Below are 23646 nucleotides of genomic sequence, written 5' to 3' on the forward strand. Positions count from 1 at the left end.
TTATTTTTTCCTCCTCGATCGCGGTTAGCAACTTGAACCTTTCATGTGTCGTTGATAAAATATGCATGTGTGTGTAGTTCATTGTTTAATTTATATTGTTTGTAGCTAGTTAGTTTAACAAATGCATGATGGTTAATTATATATTTTATATTATAATAATGCAGATGAATCGACAATGGATGTACGGTAACCGACTCTCCGGCGAGTTCAGTACGGGTTTGAAAGATTTCCTCGTAGTGGCTAATGCGAACAAGCAGGGGGGTTTTGTTATCTGTCCATGTGTTAACTGTAAGAATCAGAAGGGTTACTCTTCCTCAAGAGATGTTCACATGCACCTGCTTCGGCACGGTTTCATGCCAAGCTATAATTGTTGGACCAAGCATGGAGAAAGAGGGGTTATAATGGAAGAAGATGAAGAAGGGGATGATTTCATCGATGAAAGCTATCTTGCTCATTTCGGTGATACTTTCATGGAGGATGCTGAAGGTGAAGGGGAAGGTGAGGGGGAAGGTGAAGAAGAGGCACGTGATGATCCCGTTGATGATCTTGGTCGGACCATTGTTGATGCACGGAGACGCTGCGAAACTGAAAAAGAGAGGGAGAATTTGGATCGCATGTTAGAGGATCACAGAAGGCGCTGTACCGGATGCGATGATGGTCTGAAAAAGCTGGGCTGCACACTGGATTTGCTGAAATGGAAGGCACAGGCAGGTGTAGCTGACTCGGCATTTGAAAACTTGCTGAAAATATTGAAGAATATGTTTCCAAAGAATAACGAGTTGCCCGCCAGTACGTACGAAGCAAAGAAGGTTGTCTGCCCTCTAGGTTTAGAGGTTACGAAGATACATGCATGCATCAACGATCGCATCCTCTACCGCGGTGAATACGAGAATTTGAATGAATGCCCGGTATGCACCGCATTGCGTTATAAGATCAGAGGAGATGACCCTGGTGACTAGGAGGTTGAGGGCCAGAAACCCTGGAAGAGGGTTCACGGCAAGGTGTTGTGGTATGCTGCTAGAATGCATCGGTTGTAACGTCTGTTCAGAACAAAGAGCATGCCAAGTTGTTGCGATGGCACAAAGAGGACCGTAAGTCGGACGGGGAGTTGAGACACCCCGCAGATGGAACGCATAATGGAGAAAGATCGACGAGAGAGTTCAAAGATTTTAATGACGCAAGGAACATAAGATTTGGTCTAAGTACGGATGGCATGAATCCTTTTGGCGAGCGAGCTCCAGCCATATTACCTGGCCCGTGACTCTATGCATCTACAACCTTCCTCCTTGGTTGTGCATGAAGCGGAAGTTCATTATGATGCCGGTGCTCATCCAAGGTCCGAAGCAACCGGCAACGACATCGATGTGTACCTAAGGCCATTAGTTGATGAACTTTTACAGCTGTGGGGCAGACCTGGTGTCCGTGTGTGGGATGAGCACAAAGAAGAGGAATTTGACCTACGAGCATTGCTTTTCGTAACCATCAACGATTGGCCTGCTCTTAGTAACCTTTCGGGACTGTCAAATAAGGGATACAATGCATGCACGCACTGCTTACATGAGACTGAAAGTGTACATATTCCAAATTGTAAGAAGAACGTGTACCTTGGGCATCGTCGATTTATTCCGAAAGGTCATACAGTAATAAAGAAAGGCAAGCATTACAACGGCAAGGCAGATCACCGGCCGAAGCCTGCGGAACACTGGCGGTGCTGAGGTATTTGATATGGTCAAGGATTTGAAAGTCATCTTTGGAAAGGGTCTGGCGGACAATCGGTTCGAAGGGAGCTGACGGCCACGTAGCCATGTGGAAGAAGAAATCTATATTCTGGGAGCTAGAATATTGGAAAGTCCTAGAAGTCCGCTCTGCAATCGACGTGATGCACGTTACGAAGAATATTTGCGTGAACATCCTAAGCTTCTTGGGAGTGTATGGGAAGTCAAATGATACAAAGGAAGCACGGCAGGACCAGCAAAGTTTGAAAGACCCTGATGACCGGCATCCGGAACAGTTTCAAGGTCGTGCCAGCTACGCTCTGACCAAAGAAGAGAAGGTCATCTTTTTTGAATGCCTGAGCGGTATGAAGGTCCCGTCGGGATTCTCGTCCAATATAAAGGGAATAATAAACATGGCGGAGAAAAAGTTCCAAAACCTGAAGTCTCACGATCGCCACGTGATTATGACGCAATTGCTTCCGATTGCTTTGAGGGGCTCCTGCCGGAAAAATGTTCGAGTAGCCATTGTGAAGCTATGTGCATTCCTCAATGCAATCTCTCGAAGGTAATCAATCCAGAAGTTCTACCACGGTTCTGAACGATGTGATCCAATGTCTTGTCGCTTTCGAGTTGGTGTTCCCGCCATCCTTCTTCAATATTATGATGCACCTCCTGGTTCACCTAGTCGATGAGATTTCCATTCTCGGTCCTGTATTTCTACACAATATGTTCCCCTTCGAGAGGTTCATGGGAATATTAAAGAAATATGTTCGTAACCGTGCTAGGCCAGAAGGAAGCATCGCCAAGGGCTATGGAAATGAGGAGGTAATTGAGTTTTGTGTTGACTTTGTTCCTGACCTTAAGCCGATTGGTCTTCCTCAATCGCGGCATGAGGGGAGACTAAGTGGAAAAGGCACGATCGGAAGGAAATCAACGATATGTATGGACGGCCATTCTCTGACTGAAGCACACCACACAGTTCTGACCAATTCCAGCTTGGTGGCTCCGTACTTTAAGAAACACAAGAATATTTTACGCTCGGACAACCCTGGGAAGCCTGAATCCTGGATTAGGAAGGCCCACATGGAGACTTTCGGCAGTTGGTTGAGAAAACATTTAATGAGTGACGATCATGTTGTAGATCAGCTGTACATGTTGGCCAAGACACCATCTTCGACTATAACGACTTTCCAAGGGTACGAGATAAATGGGAATACATTTTACACGATCGCCCAAGATAAAAAGAGCACCAACCAAAACAGTGGTGTCCGCTTTGATGCAGCAACCGAGAATGGGCAAAAGGTCACATATTATGGTTACATAGAGGAGATATGGGAACTTGACTATGGACCCTCCTTTAGGGTCCCTTTGTTCCGGTGCAAATGGTTCAAGCTAACAGGAGGTGGGGTAAAGGTGGACCAGCAATACGGAATGACAATGGTGGATTTCAACAATCTTGGTTACCTTGACGAACCATTCGTCCTAGCGAAAGATGTCGCTCAGGTTTTCTATGTGAAGGACATGAGTGGCAAACCGAGGAAACGAAAAGATAAGAAAACGATCAGTACATCATGCGATGATCCAAAGCGCCATATTGTTCTTTCAGGGAAAAGAAACATCGTGGGAGTGGAGGACAAGACAGACATGTCAGAAGATTATAATATGTTTGCTGAAATTCCGCCCTTCAAAGTGAACACCGACCCAAGCATTAAGTTAAATGATGAGGATGCTCCATGGATACGGCACAATCGTAAGCAAGCAGAGACACAAGGGAAGAAATGATGTGTAATAATTTATTGTACCAAACTTTGTTGAATGAATCATGTGAATTATATTACCCGTGATGTGTTTGGTGTCCATTTTCGAATGATTCAATTGACTCGAGATAGCACTGATGATACATGAAATTTGGAGTGATTCAGTCATACTCCTGCATACAGGAAATTTGGAGTGACTAAGTCATACTCCTGCATACATGAAATTTGGAGTGATTCAGTCATACTCCTGCATACAGGAAATTTGGAGTGACTAAGTCATACTCCTGCATACATGAAATTTGGAGTGACTAAGTCATACTCCTGCATACAGGAAATTTGGAGTGACTAAGTCATACTCCTGCATACATGAAATTTGGAGTGATTTAGTCATACTCCTGCCTAGGCGTATAATATGCATACTCGTAGTCTTCATAGCCGCCGCCGTTGTACTGGTAGTCGTCGCCTTCTAAGTTGCCGGCGCTGCTGCCGCTGCTGTCGTCGCTGTCGTCGGGCGGCGCTCGTGGCTTGAACTGAGGGTAGCGCAGGCGGGGGATATCGCCGGCCGTGATGTAGTCCATGACGCTCTGCAGAGTCCGGCCGTACCACCATAGCCGACGGCCGGCCTCGTGGAAGTTTCCAGGAGGCAGACCGTCCTCCTCATACCTGGCGAGCGCCCTCTCACGCCGATTGATGAAGAAGGCATCCCAAGTATGCTGGTTATCGGGATGCCAGCGGGGATTCATCCGCTGCTCCGGCGTGAGGTCGAGGTAGTAGTGGTTCGTGATGGCCGCCCGGCGCAGTACACGAGGGACGGGAGGGACCGGCACGCCGCCGGCGCTTAGGCTCCAGCCGGCAGGGACGCGGTAGCCCGGAGGGCAAGGGTAGTTCGAGGCGCAAAGCTCCTCCACCTGCTGGTAGGTTAGAGTGGGTGCGGTGGAAGCCATGAGTGATGAGAGATTGTAGAGATGTGATAATGCTGGCCAAGCCGGGCTACCTATATGTAGTGACAAATGGCGGGAAAAATGGGAGCGGGAAGACAGGAGGCGGGAAGAAAGAGGCGGGGAGAAAGTGGCGGGAAGAAATTGGCGGGAAAAAATTGGCGGGAAGAAAGAGGCCGGAAGAAATTGGCGGGAAACAATTGGCGGGAAGAAAGAGGCGGGAAGACAGGGAAGAAATGGCGGGAAGACGAGGAGAGAAGAGGGGGTCGGCGGAAAGAGGCGGGAAGAGGGGGCCAACGAACTTTTGAATTGAATTAGTTTTATTTTTATGAATTTTTGATAATTTGTATTTTTAAAATTTTGAATTGAATTAGTTTTATTTTTCTGAATTTTTTGATATATTATTTGTATTTTTAAGATTTTGAATTGAATTAGTTTTATTTTTATGAATTTTTTGATATATTATATGTATTTTAAACATTTTGAATTGAATTAGTTTTATTTTTCTTAATTTTTTGATATATTATTTGTATTTTTAAGATTTTGAATTGAATTAGTTTTATTTTTATGAATTTTTTGATATATTATATGTATTTTAAACATTTTGAATTGAATTAGTTTTATTTTTCTTAATTTTTTGATATATTATTTGTATTTTTAACATATTGAAATGAATTAGTTTTATTTTTCTGATTTTTTTGATATATAATTTGTATTTTAAACATTTTGAATTGAATTACTTTTATTTTTCTGAATTTTTTGATATATTATTTGTATTTTATGATTTTGAAAAAGAAAAGTAATTTGAAAAAAGATCTTTAGTCGCGGTTGGCCTCGCCAACCGCGACTAAAGGTCTCTGCGCGCGAGAACGGGAAAAACCCGCCGAAATACCCTTTAGTCGCGGTTGGTCTGGCCAACCGCGACTAAAGGGTACCCTTTAGTCGCGGGTCGCCTCCCCAACCGCGACTAAAGGGGGGGGCTATAAATACTGGCGCTGAACCGCCGCGTCGAACAGTTCGCCATTCTCGTCTTCATCGCGCGCCTGAGTAGGAGATCGTCGCCACGCCGGCCGCCTGGAGGATCCGCACGCCGCCGTACACACGCCGCCGGAGCGCGCCATGCCGCCGTTCGTCTCCGCGCCGCCCTTCTCCGCCCTGCGCCCCTCCTCCTTCTCCGCCCTGCGACGTCGTCCCTAGCCGGCCTCTTCTCCGCGCGCGTGGTGCTGCTGGCGGGGCCGGCGCCGCCGGCCGCCGCACTGCGCCCCCGCCTCGGCGCCTTGCGCCCCTGCCCTGCGCGCCGCGCGCGCCTGCCGACCCGTTCGCCGGCCATATGATGGCCGGGGGCGGCGCGGCGCCGCCAGCGGCGTGTATCTGAGAGGCGGCGCCGCCCGTTCGATCGCGCGCCGCATACACGCGATGAGAGAAAGGGAGAGGAAGAGATCGAGAGGGCCGGCCGCCGCCGGATTTTTTCTTTTTTTATGTTATGTTTTATTTTTAATTTTAACTATACTTAACAAAAAAACTTAAAATTTTGTAATTAACTATAACTTCATATATAAAAACTTAACAAAAAACTTAAAATTTTGTAATTAACTATAACTTCATATATAAAAACTTAACAAAAACTTAAATTTTGTTATCGTTGGCCGCCGCCCGAGCCAACGACGCCGCCGCCCGAGCAGCCGCCGCTTCGCCCGCCAGCGCCCTCGACACGCGCGTGACGCCGCCGCCGCCGCTGCTGCCCAGTACGTCCCGGCCCGTCGCGCGCCCCGCCCGATTCTTCGTCCCCGCCGCGCGCGCGGCGCCGTTCCTTCGTCGTTGTCGCCGTGGTGTCGCCGCCGTACCGTCGCCAACGCCGTCAACGCTACCTCTATTCATAAAAATGTAACGCCGCCGTACCGTCGCCAACTTAAAAAGAACTAAAATTTTGACTTAATAAAAATGAACTAAAATTTTGACTTAATAAAAATTGACTTAATAAAAAATGAACTAAAATTTTGACTTAATAAAAAATGAACTAAAATTGTAACGCCGCCGTACCGTCGCCAATGCCGTCAACGCGCCAACGCTACCTCTATTCATAAAAATGTAACGCCGTCAACGCTACCGCCTCTATTCAACGCGCCAACGCCAACGCCGTCAACGCGCCACTGCCACCGCGAGGGTTATGTGTCCTCGTCACCGCCACCGCCCTTTCGCCACCGCCCTTTCGCCACCGGTCTCTCGGTCACGCGGTCACTGCGTCCCCCCTCTCGCCTCCCGCTCGTCGCCCTCTCTGTTTATATGTAGAAGAGATGTGATAATGCATATACACAATTAATTTGTTTTGACTACATGTTTTCAGGACTGACATATGGCGGACGATAGAGCTGACCCGATTCTGGACAACTATGATCCGGACGCTGAAGACCATATGTTCGGCATCATAAAAGGCGATATTCTATATGTGCCGACCGGACAAGAAGAAGATGATATCTCTTCTTATCTGAACCTTGAGGGTGAAGATGAAGGGCGCCGTCAGCAAGATGATGCCGAAGAAACGTCGATAAACGACGATCTTCAATTGGAAGTAGCAACCACCTCCGGCGCCGAGGTATATATATATACACATATTGAGCCTGTGGTGATACAAACTAACTGATTTGAATAAATGTGTGTGTACTAACGCGCGCGACTCTCTTTCTTATTTTAGCCCTCGGCCGGATCGTCGAAAAAATCGAGTACGTCGTCAAAGCGTGGCGCAACCAAGACGATGAAACCAAACGAAACATGCACCGTCGAGGTTGTCGATGAAGAAACCGGCAGGCCGCTGGAGCCCAGCAAGAACGCCACCAAGTTTATCAGCCAATGCGGAGCCGTTGTTAGAGACAACGTCTCGATCACCGTCCAGGAGTGGAATGAGCCAAAGAAGGCACGTCTTGGTTTCACTTTTGTCGATAAGAGAACAAAAAAAGATTGCTTCAACAAGCTTATGGAACATTTCGTTCTACCTCCGGAATACCGCAAATACGATGAGGCGGGTAACAAGATTCAGGAAAACAAGGAGAGGTGCAAGCTAGTCAAACAGTTCGCTCTTTCTAAGATGGCCAACGCATTCCGGAAATACAAGCAAAATCTAGCCCATGACTTTGTCAAGCAGGGCAAGACTCCGGATTTCAAAGGACAATATGAGAAACTGCAACATGATTGGCCAGAATTTGTGAAGCAAAAGAAATCGGAGCAGTTCCTTGAAATATCGAAAAAAATAAGGAGAATGCGGCCAAGAAGGAGTACAATCATATTATGGGGCCAGGAGGGTATCGCTTTTGGCAGCCTAAGTGGGAGAAGATGGAGAACGAGTTGAGGGCGCGAGGAATCCGTCCAGGTACGGAGGGATGGGACCCAAGGGCCAAAAGCTGGTGGTACGGGCATGGGGGATCGCTGAACTCGGAGACAGGGGAGTGTGTTTATCAGGGCAAAATAATTACACCCACCCAAAAGCTTATTGAGGCAATGAGGGATGCTCAAGAGGGGAGGATCAAGTTCAACAGAGAGAACGACGCCCTGACAAAAGCCCTCGGGAATCCTGAACACGGAGGACGTGTACGAGGCATGGGGCCCATTCCGTGGAAAGTAGGGTTTCCCTAGAACGATGACCCATACGGTTACAGAAGCCGTAAGAGAAAGATGGATCGGGATGCAGATGTTGTGGCGAAGTTGGTAACGGAAATGGATGTGATGAAGAAAACCGTGAGTGTACTAGTAGCCGAAAGAGATGCAGCTCGGGCGCAGCATGAAGATCATCCAATGGATCTCGGAAGCTTGACAGCGGAGAAGAAGCAGCGTGGCTTCCACGGAGGCCTCACCGGCTGGTGCACCGACGATCGAAATTACTGCACCGGAGCCTCTGGTGGTCGAAATTACTGCACCGGAGCCTCCTCGCTACCCCGTGGACGATATAAAGGAGATGAAAGCATGTCATCTGTATTATCCTATCGGGAACATGTCCATGAAGGTAGCCATCGGCAGTGCTTTACCACCTGGAGCACTCCACCACAACAACCCCATTCAAGATGGCTATGCTCGTGTCACGGTGGAGGAGATAGTCCAAGGGTTTGAGGACCTGGACATTGACATTGCTACACCTGAAGGGGTGAAAAGACTTGGAGATGTCAAGCGCCAGTTCATTCTATGGCAGAAGAAATTTATCAAGTTTCCAGGCGAGGCGCCAACAAGTCCACCCCCCTACGGTGGTGGTGGTGGCGGTGGCGGTGGCGGTGGCGGTGGCGGTAATGGTGGCGGTGGCGGTGGTGGTGGTGGTGCTTCACCTACACCCCCTTCACGTCAGCCGATGCCGCCCCCCAATTCACCTCCGGCGGGTAAGCAGACGCCGCCCCCCAGTCCTCGTCCGGCGGGTGATCAGACACCGCCCCCCAATCCACCTCCGGCGAAGAAGCAGAAGCAGTCCTGGGTTATTAACCCGGACCCTTATGTACCTAGAACCACAAAGATACCAGAGCCATCACTGAAGCCTCTCCCCACAAGGCCTTGGGAACGTAGTGCCGAGGAAGTCGACGCACACGCGGCTGCTGAATATGAGAAATGGAAGGCGGACTGCAAGAAGAAAAGAGAGCCCGAGCCCAAGCAAGTATTTTCTGACAAGGAAAAGAGCTGGGCTAAGTCATTTTTGAACACACCGTCCCAAGCCGCGAAGAATTTGCCTGACGACTATTTACGTGAACTTCGTAGGCAAGCACTCGCGTTCAAGAGGAACCAAGAGTTGGCGGAGAAGAAAGCCTTGGAGGAGGCCGAGAAAAACTTAGAAAGGGGGAAAGAAGTTGCCCAGCTCGGGGAACAAAGTAAACAATCGATCGCCCCGCTCATAGTGCAAGCCGCCGGTCCGGATGCCCCCGATATCATAGCAGCTGCGGCAGCACATGGATTGAGTAACGAGTTCCAGAGAACAAGCGGACGACTTAGGTATCACTCTTCGTGCACTGTTAGGCCTTGATGAGGCGCCAATGAAGGACGTAGTATTTACATATGTGAAGAATGACCCTCTCGTCGAGCCTGCGCAGGAAGAGGATCTACCTCGACAAATGAAAGGTCTGCTAAATTAGTACAAGGGTTACATAAAACATAAAAACGCCAAAGACTATATCTATGCGGAAGTTAGATATGAGCATCACTTCAAACATTATTATGTACAAATTCATCTGAGTGAATTGTTCCAGCTGTTCAATCTGCGCGACCTCGACAAATCTATCATCAGTTGCTACGTTCTGTAAGTGATTTATTAATTTCTACCCCATCTCGTTCATTGCCTGCACTATATATATATATATATATATATATATATATATATATATATATATATATATATATATATATAGATTTAAATATATATATATATATATATATTGTCCTAACTATCTTGTTGTGTACGCTATTATGCAGAATGAAGAAGCGGGAAATGCGAATAAGGAACATCCATGATGTTGGGTTCATTGACCCACAAATCGTTAATTCATATGTGTTAGAACACCACCCCGCCGACGTGGAGGATGACCTGTGGCGGTTTATTAGAAAACAGAAACTCAAAAGTGATATTCTATTTCCTTACCATTTTGGGTGAGTGTTTCTGTCTTGAGCACATTCTCTTTTGTTTACTCCATGCATGGTATGTGGCTAATCGATGAGTTATGCATGACTGTGCATGTATCGTGTCCGCAGGTTCCACTGGATTCTTATGGTAATTCAAGTTCAGACATCCTCAGTTCTCGTCCACGACTCTCTGAATATGGATCCGGCGCTTTGGGTCGACATGAGAAAAATGATGCAAAAGTAATTATTTTCATTCATTTGCGCTCTATATCGATCGGCCTATTTCGTTCATCATTTCCTAATATCAAGTAACTAATTAATAACTCTCTTGTTCATTTAATTTTCTTTGCCTCGTAGGGTTTGGAGACGGTTCGTAGATACCAAGGTCGGTGAATTCAAAAAAGAGCTACATTTTAAAATGGCAGTGCGGACGACTGGGGATATTCAGCCACCGGGGACCAATCTATGTGGATACTATGTTTGTGAGAGGATCTGGAGATACTGCAATGAGCGGGACCAGAAGTGTGAGAACAACATCCTGAGGAATAACCTCCGGAAGACGCTTAGTCCAGAAGCTCGCTTCCGACCACTTCAAGAGGAACTAGCTGGATGGTTGGCGAGGGAAGTCATCGATCCTAGAGGAGAACACCATTACGATGACGTAGAACTTTATATGCACTAAATTATGGATGGAAACTTGTTCAAAATTGTATATGGTCATCCGATATTGAATATATATTGTATATGGTCATCCGATATTGAATATATATTGTATATTCCTCTTGAATTCTTTTTGGTTCTAATTTCAAATTTGTTTGAAATTGTACATTCATATGCATGTATGTAGTACCGTGGAATATGTGAAACTCCTTCAAAATTAAAACCCAAAAGAAATAAAACAATACAAATTAAAAAGAAACCAGATTTAGGGGGAGGGGGGCTAAACCCTAAACCCTGCGGAGGCCTTTAGTCGCGGTTGGCCAGAAGAACCGCGACTAAAGGTCCTCCGCCCAGCGCTACTGCGGCCACGTGGACGGGCCTTTAGTCGGGGTTCGTAAGGAACCGCGACTAAAGGGGAGGGCCTTTAGTCGTGCTACTTTGGTCGCGGTTGCGCAACCGCGACTAATGGCAGTTGCCAACCGCGACCAAAGCCCCTTTTTCCACCAGTGTGAAGGGATGCCACCTTCATGGCCATCATCGTTGCCGACCTTGGCGCCCTGCGTCGGCCTCGTGGGCATCTGCTACATCCGATACTGCTCAAGGGACCCCACATTCGTGCTCAAGGCCATGGCCGTCGATGCCGCATTCGTGCTCAAGGCCATGGCCATAGTTCCCAACCTTGGCGTTGCAGCTCATGCCGTGGCTCGTCGCCAACCTGGGGCTTGGGGAGGCTCGGCTGGCACCAATGATCAGGTCGAAAGAGTTCCTTGGTGCCTGGAGGGGGCTTCGCCCGGTTTTTATAGCATACAGGAATTGAGTGCGTGTTGGTTTCCTTGGCGAAATCGTGGAGTCTGGGAGCGTGCATCTTCCGGTTTTCTTCTTTTCTTACTGGAGGTTATGTTTGCGTGGACTCTGTTTAGTCCTGCCTACATACATTACGTACACTAGTAAGCTTGCACGTGCAATGCACGTCTCTTAAAGTTTGTCACATGTTTCATAAATTCTATTTATGTATTATGTGTAGTTTTTTTCTAAGTTTAATTCAACGAACCATTTAAATTGGTCCCATTGGCCTATAATGTAAGTTGCGCATGAAACGTATGATGGACACATGGCATCTTTCAAAATTCAAGGGACCCATACTGCTTTCGCCATCTTCGAAGTCTCGACTTCTCACCATCACCATTCATTTCCTAGTCAACAAAAATAAAAACATTTTTCCTGAATTGTGTCATACAAACCAACAAAGTTAATTTTAAAATAATAGTGAGACATATGATGAATATCATGATACCGAGCTAAATACATAGTTAGGGATGTCGGATAAAATATCTGTCATTCAGCACTACAAACCACATAATGGCCATACATAAAAAAATAATGATGCATTTTTAGTTAATCCATTGAAATGATAAAAAAAAATATTACCTCTGTCTATAAAATGATGTCAAAAGTTTGTCTAAATTGGAATGCATCTAAAAACACACTTTAGTGTATAGGTACATTCCAATTTGGACAGATATCCCACAACTTTTTATGGACTGAGGAAGTAGTAGATTTTTTTTTTGCGATGAAAAAAGCTAAGGAAGTAGAAGATTTAAACAAGTAAAATAAAAAAATTAGAAGATTTAATTTTTTTAGAAGCAAACAGATCTTGGTACGTGCATATCACTCAGTCGTGCGAAAAGAAAGGAAAAAAGCACAAATCGGACACCTTCAGACCTCACTCCAACATCCCACTCTCTCGGAAGCCCCCTCTGCCGGCTCCACTACATCCCCGCCGCCGGCACCGTGGGCCGCCCCATCCCCTGCATCCCTATCGCCGGAGCGAGGGCCTCCCCTCCCCTGCCTCACCCGCTGCCTCTAGAGTTCCGCCCCTCCCCCTCCTCGTGCAGTCAGCGCGCCACGACCAGCCCCTTCCCTGCCTCCCCGCTGCTGCTGCACTTTCCTCGCGCCGGCGGCACGCAAGATTTCGGTCACCGAAGAGCCTGGGTAGGTGCTGGAGATTCTGTGTAGAGCAGAAGGCGCCAATCTCGGCATGCTCGCAGCAGGTCAGACGACGCCGAGCTAGAAGCCGGCGGAGGTCTCCATCTGATTCGTGGGGCGTTTGAGGGCTCCACTGCACCGGACTCCTCCCGTGGGACAAGCGCCGGTGAATCGCAGCAAGAGCAGAGGGACGCTGGCGAGGATGCCCTGCTCTGGGACTACCGATTCCGTGCATCTCCAACGCTTAAGGGTAATCTTCTATTTACTCCCTCGATTGTACTTTGATTCATGAATTTGATTGGTATCATGATTGCTTATATGCTTGGAGAGCTTGTGCAGTGTCATGTACTGCGCTAATCAAGTTGTCAGTTGTGGAACTCTATATATGCATGTTTGATACTATGGGCACCAGGTCGCTTGCATATATTGTGTGCTGCATATCTCTGTTGGTGATGGGATTATTTGGTGTTCGTGCAACTTCATGATTAGGAATACTTGGTAAACTGGTTAGTATGATAAAATCTGTAGCTTAGATATGAGAGATAGCATTCACTTCTTCAATGATAGGAAGGGAAGGTAAACCATGAGTTTAGGCTACCCTAGAAGCCCTCCAACTACATGTAGATGGTGTACAGCTTATCAATATGAAAACCTTAAATCATGACAGGATTATATGAATGTGGAAAGTGTGTTTTTTTCCGGCTTGAGAACTCAAAAGTCCATCCATAGCACTTAGTTGTTCATAGATTTCTAATTTCGTCTGTATGAGTCAAACCCATGGCAATGGCCATGCCCAATTTATCATAGAGTGCACATTTTCCTACATCATCAAAAGTTAATAAAAGTAAAAATACAATAATGAGTTGTATATGGTTTAGGATAGTTTGGACATGCATCCACTGTACCAATATGACTTTCTGACCATTTTTCTTTTCTCCGTTCAATTTGCCTGCTAGTCTAGACTCTAGAGTCAGTAGTGGCAATGAACTGACTATCAGCTAAGAATTTTGACGTTCCCGAATAAATGATATAAGTAAGAACATGAACTGAAAAACAATACTGATAGATAGTGTGACATATAGACAGTACCAAGATTACTTCTTGTACCGACAATATTTTAAGCAGTTTCAGTGTCGTGTGCTGAAGTGAGTTTTTTATCCAAGAAGATGATAACTCAGGTCATGAGCTTGTATAATGTTGTACCTATTTTTCTATACAGTTGTGCTGTTCAACTGTGAAATAAAGTACTTTCCTAGGCTGGGTAATCACAGGGAGAAATTTAAGCAGTCTAGCATTACTGATGTCATCGCCTCAACAATTGGCAGTAAACCGGAGTCTTTTTAAAAGCCTCCATCAACCCTGCATCGACTGCTGGTAACTGTTCTAAATCAAAGCGTGAACCTCAATATTTACCAGAGAATTCAAGAGGCGAGTTTAATGGGGCCGTCAAAATTAAAGTGCTATTCTGCAAAAGCATTTCACATTCTCCTGCGTGAAAGAGTTTGTTGGACTGTGGAAATACATGATTCGTTCGTTCCCTGCAAGAGCTTACTTTTACTGCTAAGTAAGTTAGGATTTCTTTAAGCAATATAGAGGTGTAACATCATCAGTAGCCTGGTTGGCTCTTTTAATTCCCAAGATCCAATGTTGTAAAAGAAATTATCAGTCGAACCACACTTACCTTAATTGAGCGATGAGGATGTGAAGCTGCAACAACATATGCTGCATAAACAAAATTCCAACTGTGCAAATTAGAAATGAGAAATAAAGGTCAGGATATTTCTATGTATGAGGAAACTAAAATAAGATAATGATGCAAACATAATATAAGGAATGCAGTTTTACGTATATATTCTAGTCAGTTGTAGGCGAAATCACTAAATGTGGAGAACTGCAATAGAGATAACATTTAGTTGTACAATATGGTACAAGCTGTCGTCAGTGCAAACTGGCCTTGTGGTAATGATTTACTGTACACTATGCTAAACTTCTATAACTATCTCATCAGGTTTGACCTCATGTAATTTCCTTGCCATTTCACCATTGTTGGCGATACAGGTCTGCGGCTCACTTCATGGTGCTTTGATTGGTCCGATACCGTGGTAACAATTGCAAATTTTCTAGGTATGTCTGTCATGTTACCTTCATATTCTTTTATTATGATTGTTGTATGCTCCTAGTTTCCTGTTTGTACATTCCATGACTTGAGAATGATATTAATGTGGCTTTTATTTTCGCCATGCTCTATGTAGTTGCTATTGGGGCTGTAAAATTTGGTGGTTTGTTTTGCAACCATTTTAACAACAAGGTTCAGAAAAGCATGATCACCTGCACGCTATGCATCTTCAATGTCCATAGATTATCATAACTAAGACCTGCAATCAGAAAACAAATATTGTTAGCATCAAAAGTAGTTACACACCCCTTGATTTTGGTGATTTTCCCGGATTTATCAGAAAACAGAGATGCAACTTAAACCATAGAAGAGCGTACCAGCCTCACCCCTCCAAAACATCTGTACAAATAATGTTTTTGGTGCTTTTCCTGGATTTATCAACTTCCTTGTTTGGATTGGCCAAAATCCGTTTCGTATTTCTTGACACACCCGTTGACTATGCAACTTTCATCTGGCCATGTGAGAATACAGGCTTGGGAAGGTACATGTTGCAAACCCTACAACAGCCCAATATATACGATGGTAAGAGGTGTGTAGAGTAACAATGACACATATTAGACACAACGCACTACCTTGTTGATCGCTTGATAGTAGGAGCATTAAGATACACACAGACCCCATCAAACAAAAAGGTGGTTAATTGACGTTGGCATATTTAGGTTCTTGTTAATTACCTTGTTCTTTCCTGTTGGTTGTATGTCATGGAATGGATTATGGCTGGAAGATGAAATTATGATCTCTGGAATGGATTGGGGCTAGAAGATGACATTATGATCTGTCCAAGAAAAGTAACTGACAATTAATCGAACAGTTATGGTTGTGGTTTAAAAATCCAGAATGACCGGTAATACGAAGATAACATGAGAAAGTAGATGGCAGCGTTCTGTAATTTTGAAATCAAACCTTGATTTTGCAGAGTTCAAAAGAAGCATTCAGAGATGAAGCCTTGGCAGCGGTTGGAGGCTAGTGCAGGGGACGCGACGGCGGACTGCGCAGAAGTGGCGGCGGTCGGCGCCTGGCTGTTCAGAGCAGCGGCCATGCGCGAAGCGTGGTGCAGGAGACACGACGGTGGATGGCGCCGCAGTGGCAGCGGTCGGCGCCCGACGGTGCAGAGCAGGCGGCCGTGCGTGAGGTGTCGTACGCATCGTGCAGGATCAAGCTTGGCGGCTGGCAGGAACAAGCGCGGCGGCGACAGGCCGCGATGGCGACGGTGCTGTCATCGGCGTGCGTAGGGCTTGCGTCCGCGGGCACACAGCTTCAGTTACGTGATCTGAGGAAGAAAAAAAAGGAAAGAAAAGGAAATCATGGATCGTGAGCAGGAGGTGCGGTTAGGCACGTTTGCGTTTTTTTTTCAGTGGAGGGGTGGAGCAGAACGTGGTCTGCTGGTCTGCTCGCATCAAAGATGCAACAGATTTCAGCCTTTGGATATTTCAATTGAAGGGTTGGGATTGGTTGGATGGGACGCTCTCGCTCTTTTAAAGTAGTGGAGATGGAGATGGAGATGGAGATGGAGATGGAGATGGAGATGGAGATGATCGGCTCGGGTGCAGAAAATCCGGGCTTCTATAATGCACGGCGTCTGGCGTTATTTGGTTTTGGAATTAGATCGGGGTAGCAACACCAGTTTCCTTACTTTTTGGATATCCATACATTGGTTTCTGTCTTCCATACGGTTTGGTCCGGGTCTTCCTTGAGTACGAAAAATAAGGAGGGTTTTATTCATTGTAACCATCATAATAAATTTTCTCCTCTAAAGCGGGGGAAGTAAAAAAGATCATTTTCATGAAAATTAGCTTCCTCAAGCTTAGACTTTTCCATAGCATTAGAAATAATGGTGTTCAAACAATTCATACTAATATCATTACTATTAGCATGCAAATAAAGTTTTATAGGTTTTCTAATCGAAATTGCTTCACACACGACAAATTTTATCCGATGTATGTACGACATCTCCTCCCAGCGAAAGCACAGATAATTAATTCCTGCACAGTTGCTGAGCACCGCGAGCTCAATCCCAAAGGCTGTTCTCCCTAACTTGGTGAAATCTCGAAGCAAAAATCAACTACTCAATCAGAATCAGATGTACAAACGGATCGCTTCTCCTGCCATTTTTTTTTTTTTGCCGAAATGGCCTCTCCTCCTAGAACAGTCCGCCCAAGCAAGGAAAGATGATAAGGGATCTCCAGCGAGCTGACTTAAATCAGCGATCCAAAAGATTTGTTTTTGTCCGTTTTAGTTGGCCCGTGGACAGTATGCGTCGCATGGTCCGGCTTGTCCGGGCAGCGCACGCAGCGGCGTGACCCATTTGGTCTGCTGGCTAGTTGGCCCGCGCACATGAAACAAATAGAAATGCACGAATTTAGAAAAAAGCTCAAAAACTTGATTGAAATTTCATTGATTCAAACATAATTTACATAGTTTAAAACGAAAAGCTAAACTAATTCAATTGTCACTGTCTTCTTCATCGTCGGAGACGAGGTAGATGAACGGCGTTGACGTCCAAAGCTGCTGCGCCCAAGCAGGCACCTCCGCTAGCCGCGCGTACCGTGGAGGAGGTGCAAAGTGCGGTGGCGTCGGTGGCGGTGGAACCTCCTGGCCGTCCCACGCGGTCTGTGGTGGCGCGTGCGGCGGCAGCGGTGGTGGTGGTTTCTACGTGCTCCGCCACCATGACCGAGAGCTGGACGATGTCCTCTAGCCCTAGCCATGACCATTTGACCTCCTCGTCGGCCAATGACGCGGCCAGGGCGGCAGCCGTGGCCGCATCCTCGTCGTAGTCGTCCGGGAGGACCGCCTCCAGCTTAGCAGCGGCTGGAGGCGCATCCTCCATCTCGTTGTCATCCTCCTCCTCCTCGTCCTCGTCGTCGTCTTCGTAGACGACCTCGTCCTCGCTATCGGGGATGTCGTCGCCGGGCATGAAATTCCGATGGACGCGGATAACACGGCGTCCCTCGTGCTCCCGTCCGCGCGAAAGTTCAGAAGGCACCGGTTATCCGTCTGTCCGCGCGGACCGAAACAGACATTCCAAAACTATTTGGATCGGCCCGCTGGAGATGTCCTAAGGCAAAGTAAAAATAGAATATTTGGTGGGTGGGACCTACCAAAGTCTCAGCCTAACCCAAACCCGAACCGTGTTTGCCTTTTGTTGTCTCGCGCGAGAAGATTTTCAGCCACCTAAGATCGTACGAGAATCGGACAAAATTTGTCGTGTGTGTAGCACGACTCTTTTCTAATTTTCTCTTCAAACACTTCATGTCCTAACTCAAGATAAATACTATAGAGTTCTCTAATTTTGTTGTTGTTTTCTATTAAGCCTAACTAGTGAAAATAAAAAACACAAGAAACATCAACATGGAAAGTGAACATGGAATAAACTAAGCAACAGAAATAACAGCTATAATAGAAAATAATTTATTATTTGTTTTTTATATAATAAAGCAAACAAGACAAAATAAAGTAAAGTAAGCAAAATAATAACAAAGTAAAAAGATTATAGATGAGAGTCTCCCCTTGCAGAAATCCTCTTTCTCCCCGGCAACGGTGCTAGAAAATCTTGATGGTGCTCCGGTGATGGCGTCAGACAATCGTGCTGAGCGTTGTTGTGGAAGCGGTAGGGAAACCCCAAGAGGAAGGTGTGATGAGCACAGCAACAAGTTTTCCCTCAGTACGAAACCAAGGTTTAATCGATCAGTAGGACAAAGGAGTGACTTCTGAAGGTGTTGCTAGCTGACTAGTGGCAGGGCGCACTGCCGGCGTCAGCAACAACATGGAACCTGCACACAATACAACCAAAGTACTTTGCCGCAACTTGCAGTGAGGTTGTCAATCTCACTAGTTTGATGAACACAAATGATTAGACGTATCGAGTGGAGAGAGATGTTTGCAGAAAGTAAACAGAACATGAATTGCAGTAAGTAAATAGAGAAGGATGATTCAGAAACTCAATTCGGCTCCCGGGTGCGTATGATCCCTCTACCATAAAAACATATTTTCAAGTGTTAAAAAATTTTGACAAAAAAATTTACATGTTCATCTCCATAATATATGTGTATTCGTCAAGTTTCACGAAAAAATGATATTTTTTGTAGTCTAAGCGAAAAAGAGAAAATTTATCTTGTGACAAGTCTTTGTTTCAGCATCGAATTTTGTCTTTTTTACACACGCCACATGACATGTCGATTTTTCATGAAACGACTTTGTGAGCGCGTAGCACATGAAGATGTACGTGCGAACTTTTTGTTTCAATTTTTTGACATTTTAGAATGTGCCTAACATGTATTTCAAAATAAAGGGAGCATACGCTCCCATGTGCCAAAACATCACTCCCGATATGATTCAGAAACTCAATATCAGTGTAAAAAAGAGGATCGGGGTCCACAGTTAACTAGAGGTGTCTCTCCATATATAAAGATAAATAGCATGTTGGGTGAACAAATTACAGCTGAGAAATTGACAAAATATCGACCATACATGACAAGATGATTACTATGAGATTTGATTGGGCATTACAACATAATACATAGACCGTAATCCAACTGCGTCTATGACTAATAATCCATCTTCAGGTTATCGTCTGGACCCCTTTCAGTATTAAGTTGCAAGCAACGACTATCGTTTTAAGCAATGTGTGTAAAGTAAACAATAGAATTACCCTCAGATAAAATATTGTTGTTTTCTCTCTAGTAGCAACAGACATCTACAATCTTAGAAGTTAAATGTCAATCTCCCAGAAAACTAGAGGCATGAACCAACTATCGAGTATAAGTACCCCCTCTTGGAGTCACAAGTGTCCACCTGGCCAGATTCTACTAACAACGGAGAGCATTGATACGTCTCAAACGTATCTATAATTTCTTATGTTTCATGCTACTTTTATGATGATACTCACATGTTTTATACACACTTTATGTCATTATTATGCATTTTCCGGCACTAACCTATTGACGAGATGCCGAAGAGCCAGTTGTTGTTTTCTGTTGTTTTTGGTTTCAGAAATCCTAGTAAGGAAATATTCTCGGAATTGGACGAAATCAACGCCCAGGGGCTTATTTTTCCACGAAGCTTCCAGAAGACCGAGGGAGAAACGAAGTGGGTCCACGGGGCGCCGCCACACTAGGGCAGCGCGGCCTAGAGGGGGCCTGCGCGGCCCTAGCGTGTGGGGCCCCCGTGACTCCTCCGACTCCGCCCTTCCGCCTACTTAAAGCCTTCGTCGCAAAACCCTCTGTACCGAGAGCCACGATACGGAAAACCTTCCAGAGACGCCACCGCCGCCAATCCCATCTCGGGGGATTCAGGAGATCGCCTCCGGCACCCTGCCGGAGAGGGGAATCATCTCACAGAGGGCTCTTCATCGCCATGATCGCCTCCGGATCGATGTGTGAGTAGTTCACCCCTGGACTATGGGTCCATAGCAGTAGCTAGATGGTTGTCTTCTCCTCATTGTGCTATCATGTTAGATATTGTGAGCTGCCTATCATGATCAAGATCATCTATTTGTAATGCTACATGTTGTGTTTGTTGGGATCCGATGAATATTGAATACTATGTCAAGTTGATTATCAATCTATCATATATGTTGTTTATGTTCTTGCATGCTCTCCGTTGCTAGTAGAGGCTCTGGCCAAGTTGATACTTGTAACTCCAAGAGGGAGTATTTATGCTCGATAGTGGGTTCATGCCTCCATTGAATCTGGGACAGTGACGGAAAGTTCTAAGGTTGTGGATGTGCTGTTGCTACTAGGGATAAAACATCGATGCTTTGTCTAAGGATATTTGTGTTGATTACATTACGCACCATACTTAATGCAATTGTCTGTTGCTTGCAACTTAATACCGGAAGTGGTTCGGATGATAACCTGAAAGTGGACTATTTAGGCATAGATGCATGCTGGATAGCGGTCTATGTACTTTGTCGTAATGCCCTGATTAAATCTCATAGTACTCATCATGATATATGTATGTGCATTGTTATGCCTTCTTTATTTGTCAATTGCCCAACTGTAATTTGTTCACCCAACATGCTATTTATCTTATGGGAGAGACACCACTAGTGAACTGTGGACCCCGGTCCATTCTTTACATCTGAAATACAATCTACTGCAATTGTTCTTTACTGTTCTTCGCAAACAAACATCATCTTCCACACTATACGGTTAATCCTTTGTTACAGCAAGCCGGTGAGATTGACAACCTCACTGTTACGTTGGGGCAAAGTACTTTGATTGTGTTGTGCAGGTTCCACGTTGGCGCCGGAATCCCTGGTGTTGCGCCGCACTACATTTCGCCGCCATCAACCTTCAACGTGCTTCTTGGCTCCTACTGGTTCGATAAACCTTGGTTTCTTACTGAGGGAAACTTGCTTCTATACGCATCATACCTTTCACTTGGGGTTCCCAACGGACGTGTGCTTTACGCGTATCAAGCTAAATTTCTGGCGCCGTTGCCGGGGAGATCAAGACACGCTGCAAGGGGAGTCTCCACTTCCAATCTCTTTACTTTGTTTTTGTCTTGCTTTATTTTATTTACTACTGTGTTTGCTGCACTAAAACAAAACACAAAAAAATTAGTTTCTAGCTTTACTTTATTTACTGTCTTGTTCTCCATATTAAAAACACAAAAAAATTAGTTACTTGCATTTACTTTATCTAGTTTGCTTTATTTACTACTGTTAAAATGAATACTCCTGAAAACACTAAGTTGTGTGACTTCACAAACACTAATAATAATGATTTTCTTATGCACACCTATTGCTCCACCTGCTACTACAGCAGAATTCTTTGAAATTAAACCTGCTTTACTGAATCTTGTCATGAGAGAGCAATTTTCTGGTGTTAGTTCTGATGATGCTGCTGCCCATCTTAATAATTTTGTTGAACTTTGTGAAATGCAAAAGTATAAGGATGTAGATGGTGATATTATAAAATTGAAATTGTTTCCTTTCTCCTTAAGAGGAAGAGCTAACGATTGGTTGCTATCTTTGCCTAAGAATAGTATTGATTCATGGACTAAATGTAAGGATGCTTTCATTGGTAGATATTATCCTCCTGCTAAAATTATATCATTGAGAAGTAGCATAATGAATTTTAAGCAATTGGATAATGAACATGTTGCTCAAGCATGGGAAAGAATGAAATCTTTGGTAAAGAATTGCCCAACCCATGGACTAACTACTTGGATGATCATCCAAACCTTCTATGCAGGATTGATTTTTTCTTCGCGGAACCTATTGGATTCAGCTGCTGGAGGAACCTTTATGTCCATCACTTTGGGGGCGGCGACAAAGCTTCTTGATGATATGATGATAAATTACTCTGAATGGCACACGGAAAGAGCTCCACAAGGTAAGAAGGTAAATTCTGTTGAAGAAACCTCCTCCTTGAGTGATAAGATTGATGTGATTATGTCTATGCTTGTGAATGGTAGATCTAATGTTGATCCTAATAATGTTCCTTTAGCTTCATTGGTTGCTCAAGAAGAGAATGTTGATGTAAACTTCATTAAAAATAATAATTTCAACAACAATGCTTATAGGAATAATTCTGGTAACAACTATAGGCCATATCCTTCTGCTAATAGTAATGGTTATGGTAATTCTTATGGGAATTCTTACAACAATAATAGGAGTGTACCCCCTGGTCTTGAAGCCATGCTTAAATAATTTATTAGTACACAAACTGCTTTTAACAAATCTGTTGAGGAAAAGCTTGATAAAATTGAAATTCTTGCTTCTAAGGTTGATAGACTTGCCTCTAATGTTGATCTTTTAAAATTGAAAGTTATGCCTAATAAGGATAATGATAATAAGATTGTTACTACAGCAAATTCCATCCAAGTTCGAATTAATGAAAATATAAGATTGATGGCTGAATTGCATGCTAGGTGGGAAAGAGAAGAAAACGAAAAACTTGCTAAAGAGAATAATATAGCTAAAGTTTGGACTATTAGCACCACTAGTAATGATAATGATTCACATGTTGCTAAACCTCCTACTATTAATGGTAAAATAATTGGTGTTGGCAATGTTTCTACTCCTAGTGCAAAGCGTGCAAAATTGCCTGAAACTGCTAAAACTGCTGAAACTGCTTGTGATAAAACTGCTGAATTTTTTTCCAACATTGGGGACAATGATCCCATTGCTGTAGATCATAATGGTTTATATTTTGATGATTGTCATATCTCTGAAGTTATAAAGTTCTTACAAAAACTTGCTAAAAGTCCCAATGCTAGTGCTATAAATTTGGCCTTTACAAAACATATTACAAATACTCTCATAAAAGCTAGAGAAGAGAAACTAAAACTTGAAACTTCTATTCCTAGGAAGTTAGAAGATGGTTGGGAGCCCATCATTAAGATGAGGGTCAATGATTTTGATTGTAATGCTTTATGTGATCTTGGTGCAAGTATTTCTGTTATGCCTAAGAAAATCTATGATATGCTTGACTTGCCACCATTGAAAAATTGTTATTTGGATGTTAATCTTGCTGATAATGATATAAAGAAACCTTTGGGGAGGATTGATAATGTTCGTATTATGGTTAACAATAACCTTGTCCCCGTTGATTTTGTTGTCTTGGATATTGAATGCAATGCATCTTGTCCCATTATATTGGGAAGACCTTTTCTTCGAACTGTTGGTGCTACCATTGATATGACGGAAGGTAATATTAAATATCAATTTCCTCTCAAGAAAGGTATGGAACACTTCCCTAGAAAGAGAATGAAGTTACCTTATGATTCTACTATTAGAACAAATTATGATGTCGATGCTTCATCTCTTGATAATACTTGATTCACTTTTTCTGCGCCTAGCTGAAAGGCGTTAAAGAAAAGCGCTT

At 44.4% G+C, this 23646-nt stretch overlaps 1 long non-coding RNA gene across 1 annotated transcript; it reads left to right on the forward strand.

Annotated features, from left to right (window-relative positions):
• Positions 1–9851: 9851 nt before the first annotated feature.
• On the forward strand, positions 9852–10780 carry LOC127349127 (uncharacterized). Its single transcript, XR_007880133.2, has 3 exons — positions 9852–10020; positions 10123–10233; positions 10351–10780. It is a non-coding gene; the product is annotated as an uncharacterized lncRNA (long non-coding RNA).
• Positions 10781–23646: the final 12866 nt, after the last annotated feature.

This window comes from Lolium perenne, chromosome 4 (genome assembly GCF_019359855.2).
Source record: "Lolium perenne isolate Kyuss_39 chromosome 4, Kyuss_2.0, whole genome shotgun sequence".
Lineage (NCBI taxonomy): Eukaryota > Viridiplantae > Streptophyta > Magnoliopsida > Poales > Poaceae > Lolium > Lolium perenne.